At 52.6% G+C, this 16,092-nt stretch overlaps 1 protein-coding gene across 5 annotated transcripts in view; it reads left to right on the forward strand.

The window, feature by feature from the left end:
* Positions 1-16,092, forward strand: part of ANKRD11 (ankyrin repeat domain containing 11) — a 170,770-nt gene that overhangs the window by 66,036 nt on the left and 88,642 nt on the right. For all 5 annotated transcript variants that reach the window (XM_079906560.1, XM_079906562.1, XM_079906561.1 and 2 more), the window contains exon 2: positions 4,866-4,947. The gene's annotated coding sequence lies outside the window, so the exon portion shown is untranslated. The remainder of the gene's footprint in view (positions 1-4,865; positions 4,948-16,092) is intronic.

The following is a 16,092-nucleotide window of genomic DNA, read 5'->3' on the forward strand; positions in this document are numbered from 1 at the left end:
CCCCCATTCGGGGTGACCTTGGTGAGGCTGTGCACCTTCACAGGGCCTCAGAGATGAGGTTAGGCCAAACAATATGAAATTGTTAATATGAGACTTTTTTAAAATCGAGATCATTGTAGATTCACATGCAATTGTAAGAAATAATACAGAGAGACCCCTTGGCTACTTTGCCTAGTTTCTTGCGATGGGAACATTTTGTCAAATTGTAGTATAATATCACAACCAGAGTACTGACATGGATACAGCCGATGAATCTTAATCTTATTCAGGTGGGCCTTCCTTGTACCGTGTGTGCGCACAGTTCTGTGCATCTCCATCACATCTAGGTCCCTGTATCCACTGTCCCCACCAGAGACTCTCCTGTTTGCTTTTTCATAATCACACCCACTTCCCTTCTGCTTCATTGCCTCACCCTTGTCCTTAACCCTGACAACCACCAATCTGTCCTCGATTTCTAAAATTTTGTCTCTGAGAACGTCATGGGAATGGAATCATGAATGTAACCTTTTGGGGTTGGCTCAGTACAAGCCCCTTGAGATCCATCAGAGTTGTTGCCACACTGGTAACAACTTTCTTTCCTTTGTGTTTCTGAGTGTTGTTCTCCGCAGACCACAGTTTGTTTACCATTCACCTGTTGCAGGACATCTGTGCTAATTCCAGTCTTGGGGAATTATGAATAAAACTGCTATGAACATTCTGTGGAGGCTACTGGACCATTTCTGACGTACCAAAATGGCGGTCTCTGACAACGCAGTCCAGTACCCAGAGGCGCCCTGCGCTCTGCTGGGTGTGTGGATGTGTGGACCTAGCTGGTCTGTGCACAGACCTCAAGACACATCCTGCCTCCTCCGTGCCATTGTCTGAACTACGGAAGAAGTTCCTGCTCTGGAAGGCTGAGCTCTGTGCTGGCCGCCCGCACCCAGCCCCGTGCCCCTTGACCTGGAGCGTTACCACAGGAGCCCGCGGCTGCTCTGGGGAGCAGGGAAGGGAAGGCAGACATGCACTCAGCCCCATCGCCCTGTGGGTATGACCGCCCTCCAGCACCTTGGTGTCCTGGCGCTGGTTCTGTCCACGGTGTGTGTGGAGCATCTGCCCACACGGGGCTCCGCTGTCACTCGCATCCACACTCCAGCTTCTGCCAGGGAGCGTTGTGGTCCCTGGGAGCTTGGGCTTGGAGAACTGGTCTGTGTCTTCAGACCTCCGGCTGAGGCCAGTGCAGCAAGACCAGGCTTTGGCTACTTGGGGCTCCTGGGATCTGGGGCCTCTGGAAAGGCCGCACAGGAGGGCGGTCAAGGAGGCCAGGGCGGTGCTCCGTGCTTTAAAACCCAGAGTGTGGGCCAGCCGAGGGGACCGTGCTTTCCGTGGGACTGATTACAACTGTCTAGTGCTCATCTCATGCTGAACGGAAACTGCGATTAGCAGTCACAGGCCTTTGAAAAATTAATTAATTAATTAATTGGGCGGCATTGGGTCTTTTTAAAAATAAATTTATTTATTTAATTATTTTTGGCTGCGTTGGGTCTTCATTGCTGCACCGGGGCTAATCTTCATTGCGGTGTGTGGGCTTCTCATTGCAGTGGCTTCTCTTGTTGCGGAGCACGGGCTCTAGGCGCACGGGCTTCAGTAGTTGTGGCACGTGGGCTCAGTAGTTGTGGCTCGCGGGCTCTGGAGCGCAGGCTCAGTAGTTGTGGCGCACGGGCTTAGCTGTGGTTGACACTGGCTTCATGTTGCCAGGGTCTGCGTCTGCACTCTGTCCCCACTGGTCTCTACTTCTGGGCTGGGAACGTGCTCTTTGAATGCTGTCGTTCTGACAGTAAAGTGTAGTCTGCTGTGTTTCCTTGTGAATATGTGGCTTGATTATAGTTGTGTGTTGGTTCTGATGTGAACGTGTGTGCAACAAGAAGCGTTTTTCATATTTTTAGGGTATTTCTTCAATGTGCATTCCCCAGAAATGGGATTACTCTGTCACAAGGTATAAATATTTTAGAGGCTCTTAATTTGTGTTGTCTTCTAGGAGTAATTGAGTCAATTACTAAGTATTTTCTCTTAAAATGAAAAGACCTTTAGACTAGAATTTAGAAGCCCTGGATTTTGTTTCCAACTGGCTTTTAATTCCCTGCATGACCTCAGACAACTTGAAAATATATTATTTTTTAACATCACTTAACTTGGGCCCAGTAGAGCACTGGTTCTCTACCCATGTGATTTTGCCCTTCAGGGGACTTGGGATAGTGTCTGGAGATGTTCTAGCTGTCACAGCTTGGGGAGGTGCTCCCGGCATGCATGGGTAGAGGCCGGGATACTCAGCACCCTGCGGTGCCCAGGACAGCACAGGATGATGTGGCTCCAGGTGGTAAGTTGTGCTGGGTTTGAGAAACTCAAGTTTCCTTCAAAACTGAATAGTAGTTGTATAATTTGTTGCATTCCGAGTGTAGACATTCATCATAAACTCTGCGTTGTTCCGTCACTGCCTTTATAGGAAAATTGAAAAGCTTAGTGAGTTGTTGCTTTTCAGTAAAACCAAGGTGTGGTGATTGGAAGCTGCTTTTCTAGTCCTTGAGGTTAATAATGTCAGCTTCAAAAAGTCCTGTACCAGCAACATAAGGACAGAAAAATCTAAAACCATCTTTGCAAAACACACATACACATCTGTAAGCACAGGTCAGGAAACCACTTAGATCTTTTGGAAACCGAGTGCAGACCTTGGAAATCTGCTCTCCATAAGCACTGTGTCCTGGCAGCTGTGCTTGTCTCCTGTGTGCCTGTGCGTGTCCGGTCCTGATGCTGCACGGCTGGTGCGTTCGGAGGTGGGAGCGAGCTTGATGGGATTGTGGAACAATAGGTGTGAATGGAATAATGCTGGTTGTTTTGTTCTTGGGATCTCAGTTCTCTTCAGGACCCTGCAGCGTCACTGTGTTCACATGGCCAGGCCGCAGGCTTGCTTGATTGGTTGATTGATTTCGGACATGGAGGTCTTTGGAGACGCTTTGCAATAAAAGCTCTTCTTTTTATAATGATTTTGGAAGATTGTATATTGTGCCATTTGCTTTTCTTTTGATACTGTACTTTGGGTTTACTTTCAAAGAGTTGAAATTGCTACATTTTGATGTAAAAATATTTGATGGATGAAAAGATGTTTTTAGTTGTCTCTGTACCTTTAAACTCCTAGTTTTGAATGATGGAAATAAATTATTTCAATTAATGACAAAATGGAAGGGCGCCCAGTTACACAGTCCCAGGAGCGGGCATGGTCCTCTCATCTTCCTCTCCGGTCCTTGTCAGGGCAGCAGAGGGGGCGAGGTCGCTGCTGGACCCGGGGAAGACTCACGGTGTAAACGTGAGAACCAGCTCTCCAGGCCCTGGGCCCTGGCCTGCCTAGCTTGAGCAGTACTGCTTAGACATCGGGTGTGCTTCCTGGTTGCTATCCACCCCACCCCGACTTCCAAGAGGAACCGTTATTTTGAAATTTATAGTTTATGATTATTTGCTTTTCATTGATTTTTTTTTTTTTAAGATTTAGTTTTATTTATTTTTGGCTGCATTATGTCTTCGTTGCTGTGCGCGGGCTTCCTCTGGTTGCAGCGAGCGGGGACTGCTCTTCGTTGTGGTGCACAGGCTTCTCATTGCGGTGGCTTCTCACTGCAGAGCATGGGCTTTAGCTCGCGGGCTTCAGTAGTTGTGGCTCGCGGGCTCAGTAGTTGTGGCTCGCGGGCTCTAGAGCACAGGCTCAGTAGCTGTGGCACATGGGCTTAGTTGCTCTGCGGCATGTGGGATCTTCCCGGACCAGGGCTCGAACCCGTGTCCCCTGCGTTGGCAGGCGGATTCTGAACCACTGCGCCACCAGGGAAGTCCCTTTTCATTGATTTTTACTGTATACATAGTAAATCGAATATATTAAGTTTCATGTACTTTTGAAAGACACATACATTCAATATATTCCTCTGAGACCTTTTCTCACTCACTGTTACGGTTTTTGAGATTTGCTGATGTTGATACGTGTAGCTGCAGCTTACTCATGAGTAACGGGGTTGTTTGCCCATGGCGGGCCTGCCCACGAGGCCCCTCTGTGCTGCCACCCCCAGACGATATCTCTTAGTCATGTTGACGAAGTGTGCCAGCCCTTGTGGGGCCGCCCCAAACCTCTGGTTTCTCCTGCCGTGGACGCTGGAGGCATGTCTCCGACCTGGGATCCCGGGAAGCTTATGTGGTCTGAGTTATGGTCCTTTGCCTTTGAGGATGGATCCCTAGGTGGATAGAGAGAGGAGTGGAGAGGATACAGGGTGGCCGGGACCAAGCCCATCTGGGTGCCGCAGGAGCACAGCTTGAGGCTGGGAGAGGGCCTCCAGGCGGAGCGAGGCGGACGGGCCAGCCGTCGGGGCTTTGTGAGCCAAAAGGAGAGTTCACATTTTACTCTGAGTGTGACGGGGGTCCGTAGAAGACGCAAATGCATAACTTGGACAAAGGTTTACTGTCAAACTCCAAGTAAGGTGAAAGTCTGTGGACGGCCCTTCCAGGGCCCCAGTCCTCAAGCCCCTTCTCTGGGGAGAATGACCGGCCCATCGGAGTGTTCTTTCCTTAACTGGGCCTTTCTGGGCACTGCCGTCCAGGAACCATGATCAAGAACAGAGACTTCCACCTGGGTAGCGTCCTCCCACAAACCACCAGGTGTGAGTGCCTCTCCTGGTGTCCTCTCCCTTTATAGCCCAAACCAGCCAGCCAGACATCCTAAAAACCTCTTGCTTGTCTGGAGTTCCGTGAAGTAAAGGAAGGTTGTAGTGTGGTCCAAATGGAGAGAGACTGACATTATAAAATGAACTGAGTAGAAATTATTATTTACATGAGCTAACTTTACTCTCTTCTTTCAGAATACCCTCAGTGCTGCTCTGGGACACGCCTCTGTTGGATTTAATTTACAGTCATCAACCTCGGCTTTTAGCGATGGACTCGGTAAATATTTTATTGTATTGCCTCTCTCATCAGTTTGTGTTATTTTCATTGGTTTGTAAAAAGAAGTATCAAAATATTTCTTAAGTCTTCACATTGGTTTTCTTGAGCTTGATAGAGCTTTGGCTAAGTGTTCTGGGTTTTGTCCTGGATTTCACTTAACTGAGGGTGCTTCAGGGCGGTGGTGAGCTGCGTGGTGTCCCAGCGAGAGGCGTTCTGTGGACAAATTAAGACAGGTTGGCAGCCTGGTCTGTGAAAGAAGTTGGTTTCTTGTCAACTTCTGTTGTCTTACTGGCTCTGTCCCCAAGTGGTCTGGAGCCTGTAGGACCTGCTTGCGGTGCCTGTTTTGTGCTCTGGGCGTGTTGCACACACACCATCTGAGAACTGCCCCTCCTCCTCTGGGGAGGCAGGCTGCCTGGCTGTGCTCTGCTCTGTGTCCCGTGTGTGGGCCAGCTGGTAGCCACACGTGGTTTTCTTGAAGTCCGAGGCCAGCGTGTGTGGGTGTGGAGTGGGCTCCTGGCTCGTTTGCCCTGAGCCTTGCGTCCCGCTGGGAATTCCTAGCACGGCTGTGCCCGGAGGGGCAGCTGCCCTCCTGCAGCCTGGGGCCCGACTGGCACTCGTTGCTCTAGGACAGAGCCCTCCTCCCCTGGGACACGTTGGAAAGAAAACTCTTGGCTCCTTTGCATGTTTCCTACCGTGGCCAGGTATTAGTGTTTTAAAGCGAACAGTGCCAAAGTGTATTTTCTATTTTGTGTTGTTTCTAGCAGACAGGAAAGAAACCTTTCCTGCTACTTAATCTCACAGACCCCGTCCTCTATCTCAGCCGTCATTGTATCCGGCCACTTTGAAATGCACCTGGCTGGACTCTTTGACTTGAGGAAGTGTTTCCTTGGAAATGGGGGTGAGGTATGATGGAAAGATCTTAGTCTGCAGGGTGGTCTGGGATTAGAAAGAAGCCAGCCTGGCCAGTGGGGTGTGGTGGTGAGGGGCCGTGGTGGGCCCTGTAGCATGCTGGGAGCGCTCCCACGGCCGTCTTCCAGGATGAGCCCATGCATTCAGCTTGGCTGTCACGGGCTGTGGGGCAGCCATTGAGAGACTCAGCCCAGCAGGGGGTGAGCTGGGCGTGGAGGGGCAGCCAGGCCCACCCACACTGCAGGCTTGAGCCTGGCCTTTGTTTGGAAATGATAACATTGGCCTTAATTTATAACGAGGAAAAAAAATGCTGCTTAAATTAGGTTATTAACAAGCATTTGGTGATTGCTGCTTAAAAGGAAAGAAGTTATCAGCAGCTCTGCTGAGAGATCTGGGGCTGGCCCAGTTGTTCTGGTGGATTGTGAGCAGTAGGTGTGTTAACGTTGGCAAAGTTTCCTGACACGTGAAGGGCTGGCTGTTTGACGGTAAGTCCCATGGCAGTAATCCACGGTCTCTAATGCCGTTTATCACTTTTGTGAACCATAAATATTCAGTTAATATTGACTGTAATTGTCTTTAAAAAATCCACAGTGTATGGAAGGAATAGAGATAAAGGTGCTACTTTGACTGATCACCAGGGGGGCCCCTCCCGGGTCCGGGGCCTGCGTGTGTGGGCACAGGTGCCGGGGTCTACGATCCATGACCTTTCCTGGCATCAGAAGGCACAAATATAAAAACAGAATAATTTTGCAGGCTCTCTAATAATTGTTCATTGTTATTTATATCATTCATTATTTTATTTTATTTTTTTTGCGGTACGCGGGCCTCTCACTGTTGTGGCCTCTCCCGTTGCGGAGCACAGGCTCCGGACGCGCAGGCTCAGCGGCCATGGCTCACGGGCCCAGCCGCTCTGCGGCATGTGGGATCTTCCCGGACTGGGGCATGAACCCGTGTCCCCTGCATAGGCAGGCGGGCTCTCAACCACTGCGCCACCAGGGAAGCCCCATTCATTATTTTTAATTTTCATTTTGACCACGTAAGGTAGAAGATGAAGCATTTAGATCACATCTGAGATCACTGTTTCTGACAGAGGTGGGCTTGTTAAATATCCTTCAGTGCACACTGCTGTGCTCTCGGCCCTGCCCTAAGGTGATCCAGGTGTGGTTGTGGCTCCAGGGTCCGGGAGGGGGCGGGCCGATGCCAGCTCTGGACGTGGGCCCAGGTCCTGCTGGGCCTCGGCTCCCCTGCCCTGTGAGGCGGTGATGGCCATACTCATCCGAAAGATTTCCCGAGAGCTTAAGTGACCCTGTTTATGGAGGTAAAGCTCAATGAAAATAGAAGCTTTAAAATAGTTAGATTTATTCTTTGCTTTCCTTTCTCGAGCATAAAACACTAGTTTCACCTGATGGCTGGTGTAATTCTCGCTGTGTTAACATCTTTCTTGGTAAAGCGCAAGGGTCGGGGCAGAGGTGAGCCTTAAATGGCTCTCGATGGCACGCGTTCCGCCAGGGTTCGGTGCGGGTGTGGCTGCTTCCGCCGAGGGTTGTCAGCAGCAGGGACCCCAGGGCAGCGCAGGGTGGTACCGTCGCTTCCTATGGACAGGAGTTCTGAGTGATGTTTCCAAAAACAGAGTGGCTTCTGGAAGTGGCTGTTAGAGTAATAAAGGCAGTGTGTCTGTTTGAATGGAGGCTTGGATCTAATGGTTTATGTTTCTAATTGAACACCTCCATAAAAAATAGAAAAGTGATCACTTTCTAAAATTGAAGCACAGTTGATGTGTAGTATATAAAACTTACGTAGTACGTTACAGTGTAGCGATGCGCAGATTTAACTGTTACAGTACAGTCACTGCAGAGTGATCGCTTTTGACTTGCTGGGGTGTGCAGAGCAGTGACACGCCCTGTCTGTGGCATCCTGGCGCCCGGAGCACGCTGCGCTCACTGTGGAGCTGTGAGCGCGAGAACTGCAGGTCTTGTTAGCGGCAGAACCAAGTCCCCCTCCACCTGCTGTCCGGATGCGGGCTGGGGGCGTGGGGGAGGGCGTCCTGTGCCTGGGGCCCCTCGTGATGGGGAATGTGTTGCCGTTTGGTGATGCAGCTCTTCTGGGTAGGTCTCTCTGTGCCCCTCACGTGGCAGGAGTGGCGATTTGCTGACCCTGCCACCACCCAGCTAGTGGTGGCCACTAGTGACTGTGGCACTTCACAGTCACAGCACACGTGGCTGGGGGGGCTACCGTCTTGTGCCTTGGCTGCAGGGCGGAAGGCTGGGTTGGATTTGCAGATGGTAAGAAGCTTGTAGATACTAATGCTAATGATACGTTTGCCTTTTTAACAAGGATATTTGTCAGGATTTAAAAATAGGTAACAAAGCACACTTTTGCTTCTTTCTCTAAGAAATATGTCTAGCTAATTACACCAATAAAACTTATGTATTCCGGATTTTTGAGTATAGTAAATTTTTATTGTAATTTTAGAGTTCTGGGGAATATTCATTGTCTAGGCTTCCTTAAAATACATACAAAGTATGGAATATTAGATGTCATTTAAATTAGATTTCATTAAATGCATGCTTTTTGTTCATATAAAAATTGGCAGTTGTGTTCACACACCTCCCCAGAAGGCTCTCGCTCTCCCCACCACAGCCCTTGTTGGTCAGTAGGACTTGGGTCCTTTTATTCCAGGACATGGGAGTTGCCTGGAGAGTGCACATGCCCAAGAACAGGGTTTGGAAAATAGGCAGGGCAGAGCAGAAGGGACGGTCTGAGCCCAGGCTGTGCCCCAGCTCCTTTCCCTCTGGACGTTTCTAGCTGAGCTGGCCTCTGGGCTCTGGTGCCTCAGCTGTGCTGGGCAGGAAGGCATGTGGAGATTCTGCTTGCGACTGGAAGGGTTTGTCAAGGCTGTTCGTAGCACCTCATTTGTTGCCTATAATATTGCCATTGTTTTCCCTCCATCGTTAGCTACAGGGATTCTCATGAGCCAGTGTTCATTTTATTTTTTTAACTTATTTTTTATGTTTTTATTTTTCTGCTTGTACCGCGAAGGCTTGCAGAATCTCAGTTCCTGGACCAGGGCTTGAACCTGGGCCACGGCAGTGAAAGTGCCGAATCCTAACCACTAGACCACCAGGGAACCCCCCATTTTATTTTTTTAAATATTTGTTTATTCATTTTTGGCTGCGTTGGGTCTTCATTGCTGCACAAGGGCTTTTCTGTAGTTGCGGCGAGCGGGGACTACTCTTCGTTGCAGTGCGTGGGCTTCTCATTGCGGTGGCTTCTCTTGTTGCAGAGCACAGGCTCTAGGCACACGGGCTTCAGTAGTTGTGGCTCACGGGCTCTAGAGCGCAGGCTCAGTAGGTGTGGCGCATGGGCTTAGTTGCTCCGCGGCATGTGGGATCTTCCCGGACCAGGGCTCGAACCCATGTCCCCTCTATTGGCAGGCGGATTCTTAACGACTGTGCCACCAGGGAAGCCCATCCCCATTTTACTTTTAATACCTTCAAATTTTAAAAGCTGGCTAAAGGGATTTCCTCCAAGTTTTATATTTGAGGGTGAAGAGATTTGCCTGTATCTGGCTCAGAGTAGAGCTCCACAGGTTGTTAAAACTGAGCTGAACTTGACTGCTGGACCAACCTGAAATCCCACCTTCCCTCCTGCTGCTCCTTGCTGGGCCTCACGGGACGAGGGCTCTGTGCAGTTACGGATGTTTGCTGCGGGGGGGGTTCCTGTGCAGCCCACTTGGATCTTGGTGGGGGGAAGAAGAAGGCAGGGGAAAGGCGATGCAGGGCTGTGGGCCGGTGGGCTGTTCTGTGGGGTCGACCAGGACAGAATTGGGGAGGCGCCTTCATGGCTTGGCCTTGTGCACTCTAGGTTAGGTACCTTTTTTTTAAATTAATTTGTATTGGAGTATAGTTGATTTACAATGTTGTGTTAGTTTCTGCTGTACAGCAGAGTGAATCAGTTATACATATACATATCCATTCTTTTTTAGATTCTATTTCCGTATAGGTCATTACAGAGTACTGAGTAGAGCTCCTGGTGCTACACGGTAGGTCCTTATTAGTTATCTCTTTTATATATAGTACTGTGTGTATATCATAGAATATGTACCTTGATCATTATTTGTGTTGCCCGTTGGGAATAGGGATTTGGGTATTCTTAGTGCCAAAAAAAGAAGGGTGATAGTGAGGTTTCCGGTGAGGTTTGCAGTGTACTGTGTTCTGAGAGTGAGGATGCGGTGTTTGGTCCGGCAGGGTCGTCTGCACCATCTCGTGGTTGCCACTGAGGCTCTTCCAAGCTGTGTGGGGAACCCTGCAGATGGAGCTGAGGGCTGGCCAGGGTAGTGAGTTTGAAAGGGGAGCAGAGCAGCAGTCTGGTCCCTGCCCAGGGCGGGGCAGAGTCTGCTCCCATGGCCCTGGATGTGTACACAGCCGTGGCCCGGGGCAGCGTGGGCCCCAGGGCTTGCCGGCAGGAAGGCAGGGAAGGCAGTGCACACGCACCTCCCATCTCAGCCCCGTGCCCACTCCCTGCTTCTGTCCACTCAGAGGCCCTGGGGCGGGAGCCCGGAGCACAGGGGAGGAAGGGAGGGAACAAGAATGGGGTCTTGGGGAATCGCATGACACTTACCGTTTCTGACTTTGTGGACCTTTTGTGGATGGGTAGTTTGCTTATTGGAAGAAAGAAGCCCCGGGGCCCTCATCCACCTCAGAGGGCATTGTCACACGTGAAGACCAGGGCCTCCAGGGCCGCTGTCTGGATCCTGGGTGTTTGTGGGGGTGGGGCCCTGAAGGGGGTGGGGCCCGGAACTGCGTGGGCAGCGCATCTGCATCTGGCTTGTGGCCCCACCTTCTGATCCTAGCACACCCTTCACACGTCTTCTTTTTCTCCATCTCCTGGTTGTGGTCGACCTCTGTTGAAAATTTGTTCTTGTGGTTTTTTAAAAAATTAATTTATTTGGCTGCGTTGGGTCTTCGTTGCTGCGCATGGGCTTTCTCTAGTTGCGGCGAGCAGGGGCTACTCTTCGTTGCGGTGCGCGGGCTTCTCATTGTGGTGGCTTCTCTTGTTGCGGCAGAGCACGGGCTCTAGAGCGCACGAGCTCAGTAGTTGTGACTCGCGGGCTGTAGAGCGCAGGCTCAGCGGCCATGGCTCACGGGCTTAGTTGTTCTGCGGCATGTGGGATCTTCCTGGAGCAGGGCTCGAACCCGTGTCCCCTGCTTTTGCCAGGTGGATTCTTAACCGCTGCACCACCAGGGAAGTCCCTGTGCTTGTTAATTTTTTGAACAAGGATTTTTTTTAGATTTTGAATTTTCCTGTTCTTTTGAAAAGTTTACCATCTAGCTCACCCGCCCCCGCCCCCGTGCCCTGCACCTCCGTGTATTTTCATCTTGGGCAGAGTGGTGACTTATGGAGGAGCCGCACGGGCTGCAGAAGTCGGATGGTGAGGCCCCGCCCCCGTGTTTGGGGGAGGGGGTCTCTGGCAGAGTGTGTGTGAGTTGGGTGCTGGAGCCTGTGGAGCTGGGCTTTATTGCAGCCCAGTCTCACACTAGCATCCCAGATACAGTCTTTGGGCTTGAGGCCCATGGAGATAGATGGGTCGGGGGTAGGACAAAGGTTTGCAGCCAAACCTGGGGTGGTACAACTGGGAATGCTCAACCCTCTTTTGAGCATTTTTTATGGGAAAAGCTATAATCAGGTGTGTAAGCTCATCTAACCTCCTTAAGCTAACACCTCACTTTTCTTTAAAAATCCCTTTTCTTTGTGTTTGAGCCTCTTCTTTTTACCCTGCCTCACAGGACGTCTCTCAGGCATTCTTCATCTAGTGACGGCTGCTCTTCTAGGTCTCTGTGCAGAGGGTCTCTGGGGGGCCCCTGTCTTCACGTGTGACAACGCCCTCTGAGGTGGATGAGGGCCCCGGGGCTTCTTTCTTCCAATAAGCAAACTACCCATCCACAAAAGGTCCACAAAATCAGAAACGGTAAGTGTCATGCGATTCCCCAAGACCCCATTCTTGTTCCCTCCCTTCCTCCCCTGTGCTCCGGGCTCCCGCCCCAGGGCCTCTGAGTGGACAGAAGCAGGGAGTGGGCACGGGGCTGAGATGGGAGGTGCGTGTGCACTGCCTTCCCTGCCTTCCTGCCGGCAAGCCCTGGGGCCCACGCTGCCCTGGGCCACGAGGAAGGGATCCCACTCGGGAACTGGCTGCTGGGTTGCATCTTCCAGGAACGCTGAAGGTCTGTGAGAGGCACGAGAGGCACGGGCTCTCCACATGCTTTCACTTACATTCTTTTTCTTCCCCTACGAAACGCAAGAAAGTAAGTGGCATTTCCCACATTTTTATTAAAAGATTCTAGGCGTCGAAGATGTTGAATAGTAGGGTTTTCCAGGTTCCATAGCTGATCAGCGGCAGACTGAGTACGTCCTGGGGTCCTTCTTACACTAAGGCAGGAGATCCCTGTGCTGGCGTCTGACTTGAGGAAAGGGGCAGGAAGTGAATGAAGTAGCGTGCTGGTGTATCACCTCCGGGCGATGGCACTCCCTGGGCCCCACTTTACACTCGTACCATGATGGTGCTGCAGGGAGTATGGGGGTGTGTGGGGGGTGGGTGAGTGAGTGTGGGTTTATGGTGGACTGTGTGCGGCGGGGTGTATGTGTGGCACTGGCGTGTGTGGGGTGGGGGGGGGCGCCTCTGGCCATCACCCAGTGCTTGGCTCCGGGGCAGAGGTCATGTGCTTGAACTGTGCCGGGTGCAGGGCGAGGCCTGGGCACAGTACAGACAGGACTGGGTCCACTGCTCTGGGTCGACAGCAGAGCCTGTTTTCTAGATTCCTCGCACCTGCCATCCTTGTCCTTTTCTTGTCCAAGGAAGAAGTTGCTGTTCTGTTCACTCTTGACCCTTTCACACTTTTTCCTGAGACTTAAGTGAACTGTGGTCTGTGTCCCGAGGGTAGTGGCCTCAGAGGGGTCGTGGGGCCTGCATCCCCCGGAGAAGGTGGCCAGTAGAGGCTTGCCAGCTGGTGACCACTCGGGGCTGCTTGGCCACCAGTGTGTGAGGCCCGGCGCCTTGGCAGTGGGGCAGTGCCAGGGAACCCTGCTGGGGTGGCCGGGAAAGGGCAGCCACAGCTCCCAGGCCGCTGTTGGTGCCCTCGTTTGTGACCTGATAAGTCGTCAGCTCGGCGGAAGATGGAGTTGTGTAGTATGCACAAAGGATATGGGCTTGGTACTCTCGTGCTGCCCGGTGGCCCAGACGCTGGCGAGGTGGACACTGCCGCCCTTGGGGTTGGGGCAGGAGTGGGGCTGTGGCTGGCGGGCGGGCTTGCTGGTCTCCCGGGGAGCTCCGAGAGACGTGGAGGCCTGTCTTCAAGGAAGGCTCTGTCCTCCTTCTCCATCCAGGCAGACTCTCCGCCTGGGGACTCCGCGCCTGCTCTCCTTGTCTGTTCTGTCCCCCAGGCCCCCCGCGCCGGAGCGCATCTGTCTCCGTCTCTGCAGCTGTCCTCTTACCGTGGCTCATGTGGCACCTTAGCCCCTCGGCTTCTTCTGGGCGCTGCGAACCTTCACTTCTCCAGGACCACCTGCAAGTGCCTACGGCCTGGGCCTTCTGGACTGGGGCCCCTCCCCGCAAGGAGTACCAGTGTGACGTGTGTGTAGCCTGGGGACAGTGCTGCTTGGTGCTTACAGTGGGCATGAACGTGTGTGCCTGGAGCCCATGACGCGGGAGCTGCAGTCCAGAGCACCTGGTCTTGAAGGGTGTCCTGCTCACAGCGCTCACCCGTCCTGTGCTTTAGAGTCAGGAAACGGGAAGCGAAGTGCATGACTGGGGTCAGGACCTTGGTGATTGTCTGGCTGAAGTTTTGCTGGAGATCCGTTGAGGTTCACTGTGGTGCATCGTGTGCATCGAGCAGTCCTGGGAGATCATGGGAGGAATTTGAGCCCTGGGTGCGGGCTCTGTGTGGGTCCTGAGGACTCTCTGGAATTCCAGTAGTGCATTTCCTGATAAGGAACTCAGGGCAGCCTGGCCTTGGACGTAATCAAGTCTGTACTCGGGAAGCTGCTTGGAAAGTCACTGTGTGAGGACAGGCTCCTGCCAAGGGCTGTTTTGCAAGTGTGTGCTACAAAATATTTTCTCTTCCCCTTATTACTTAAGTAGGGCACCTGTCATAAGCTAGTGAAAGTTATTTGAGAGCACAGATTCTGGCGGGAAGAACTTCTCTGAAACTCATTTAGAAATAGCCATAGAGAAGTATTAAATGAGAGCGTTTTTCCCAGCAGCCTCACCAGGCCTACCTGTGGGTGGTCGTGCCCGAGAGCCTGTGACAGTGGCCTCGGGCTGTGGTCTTAACTGTGTCCCTGGGCTGGTGTGTGGAGAGGAGAGACCGTGAGATGTTTCTTTTTGGAAGTTCGATTTCGGTTTTATTTAAAACAACAAACTGTGTTTATGGTGTGTGGTTTCCACTCGGTGGCTCACGACTTCGGTTCCCCCTCCCAGTGGGCCCGTGGGCAGGCGTTGGCGGTGCGAGCACAGGGCGGCTGTTGGTGGGCTGCGCTTTGAGGAGTGCATCTGCACAGGGCTGCACAGAGTCTTGGGTCCTAGGACAGCCCCGCGAGGTTGGGAGAGGGGCGCTGGCTTGGCTTTCGTTCTCTGGAAGCGCTCCCCAGGGAAGGGTGTGGTGACCACCCCGGACTGAGGCTCAGCGGCTCAGGGCTGCTGCCATTCGCTTCCCTGTCACCCAGACCCTTCGAGCTGAGGCTGCGGTTTCTGCAGGACACTAGGAGGACAGCGTAGTGTTTTATGACTATTAACGTTTACATGGGAGGCTGCGGGGAGGGACCACACCCGTGGGCACGGGGTCAGCCTGGCAGAGCGCATGCTCGGTCCCGGAGGCCATGCGCCGTTAGATATGGCAGGATGGACAGCTCTGAGACCGGCCAGGTGGGGGGCTGAGCTGACCCGGCAGACATTTTTCCTGTCTGCGGTCTGATGCGGAAGGGGTGAGGGCTCCGCCTCTCAGCGTGGGGCTGCCTCGAGGTGCTTGACCTGGGAGGATGACGGCGCTTGAGCATGTGCCGCGCAGGGATCCGCGTGGCCTGAGGGGCAGGTCCCCCCCTTCAGGTGCCTGTTCACGGCCGTTGGGGGTCTTCTCGGCCGGTGCCCAGTCACAGAGGCTCAGCTGAGAGTTGCTGGGGGTTTAGTGGGGAGCGAGCAGGACCCTCAGTGGGCCTCCCCCTTCCCTGACGCCGCTCCCATCCCTCTCCAGGGGCGCCGTTTGGGCCGCCCTTGGCCTCATCTCAGCTCTCGAGGCTCCTTTCTCACGTGCTGGGGCCTGGGGCCTTTGGAGTTTGCTCAGGCTGTTCCCAGTTGTTATGCGTTTAAAACAACAAATAAGTTTTTGGCTACTGTTGGGAGGTTGGGGGTGAGTGGAGTCTGGGGCAGAAGGAGGACTTGGGGTTCGCGGGAGCAGAACTGCTCCCAGTAATGAGCTCTGTCTTTTCACCAAACAGCTGACACACTCCCCTGCACACACCTGCCTGTCAGTTGACAGCAGCCTCGCTCTCGGGCTGTGTTGCACTCTGAGGTTGCAGGGAAACTACTGTCAACAAGAGAACCCCTACCTTTTCTACAAAGAGCGGATTAAAGTAAAGTGTAGGTCACCGAATATAACTGTACACGATATTGCTTTCTTTTGTTGAAAGGGTAGTTTCTTAGTGCAGTGAAGTGTAGAAATCTTTTCTTTATTCTAAGAGTTACGCTATTCGGTGTCTTAGAGAAAAGTTAGGGCTCCCATGATTCAAGTAGTTCGTGCACATTATCCAAAACTCAGTGTATCAGTTTGCTGGGGCGGCCGTAACAAACCCACAGAGCGGGGGCCTCAGACCACAGAGACGGACTCCTCCACAGCCCCGGAGGCCAGAAGTCCGAGACCGAGGTGCCGGCCGGGCTCGTCCCTGCCGGGGCCGAGGGAGAATCTGCCCCAGGCCTCTCCCAGCTGCCGCATCTGCTGGCGCCTCTGATGTTCTGTGGCTCGCGGAAGCATCACCCCCTTCTCTGCTTCCATCTTCACGTGTGCGTGTCTGTGTCCGTGTCCAAATTTCCCCTTTTTATAAGGGCACCAGTCGTACTGGGTGAGGACCCACCCTGATGATCCCGACAACATCCGCAAAGACCCTGTTTCCAGATAAGGCCGCATTCTGAGGTACTTGGGGGTTACGATCCCAAAATAACGTTTTCTGGGGGGGACACAATTTAGATAA

Source organism: Stenella coeruleoalba (assembly GCF_951394435.1).
Source record: "Stenella coeruleoalba genome assembly, chromosome: 20".
NCBI lineage: Eukaryota > Metazoa > Chordata > Mammalia > Artiodactyla > Delphinidae > Stenella > Stenella coeruleoalba.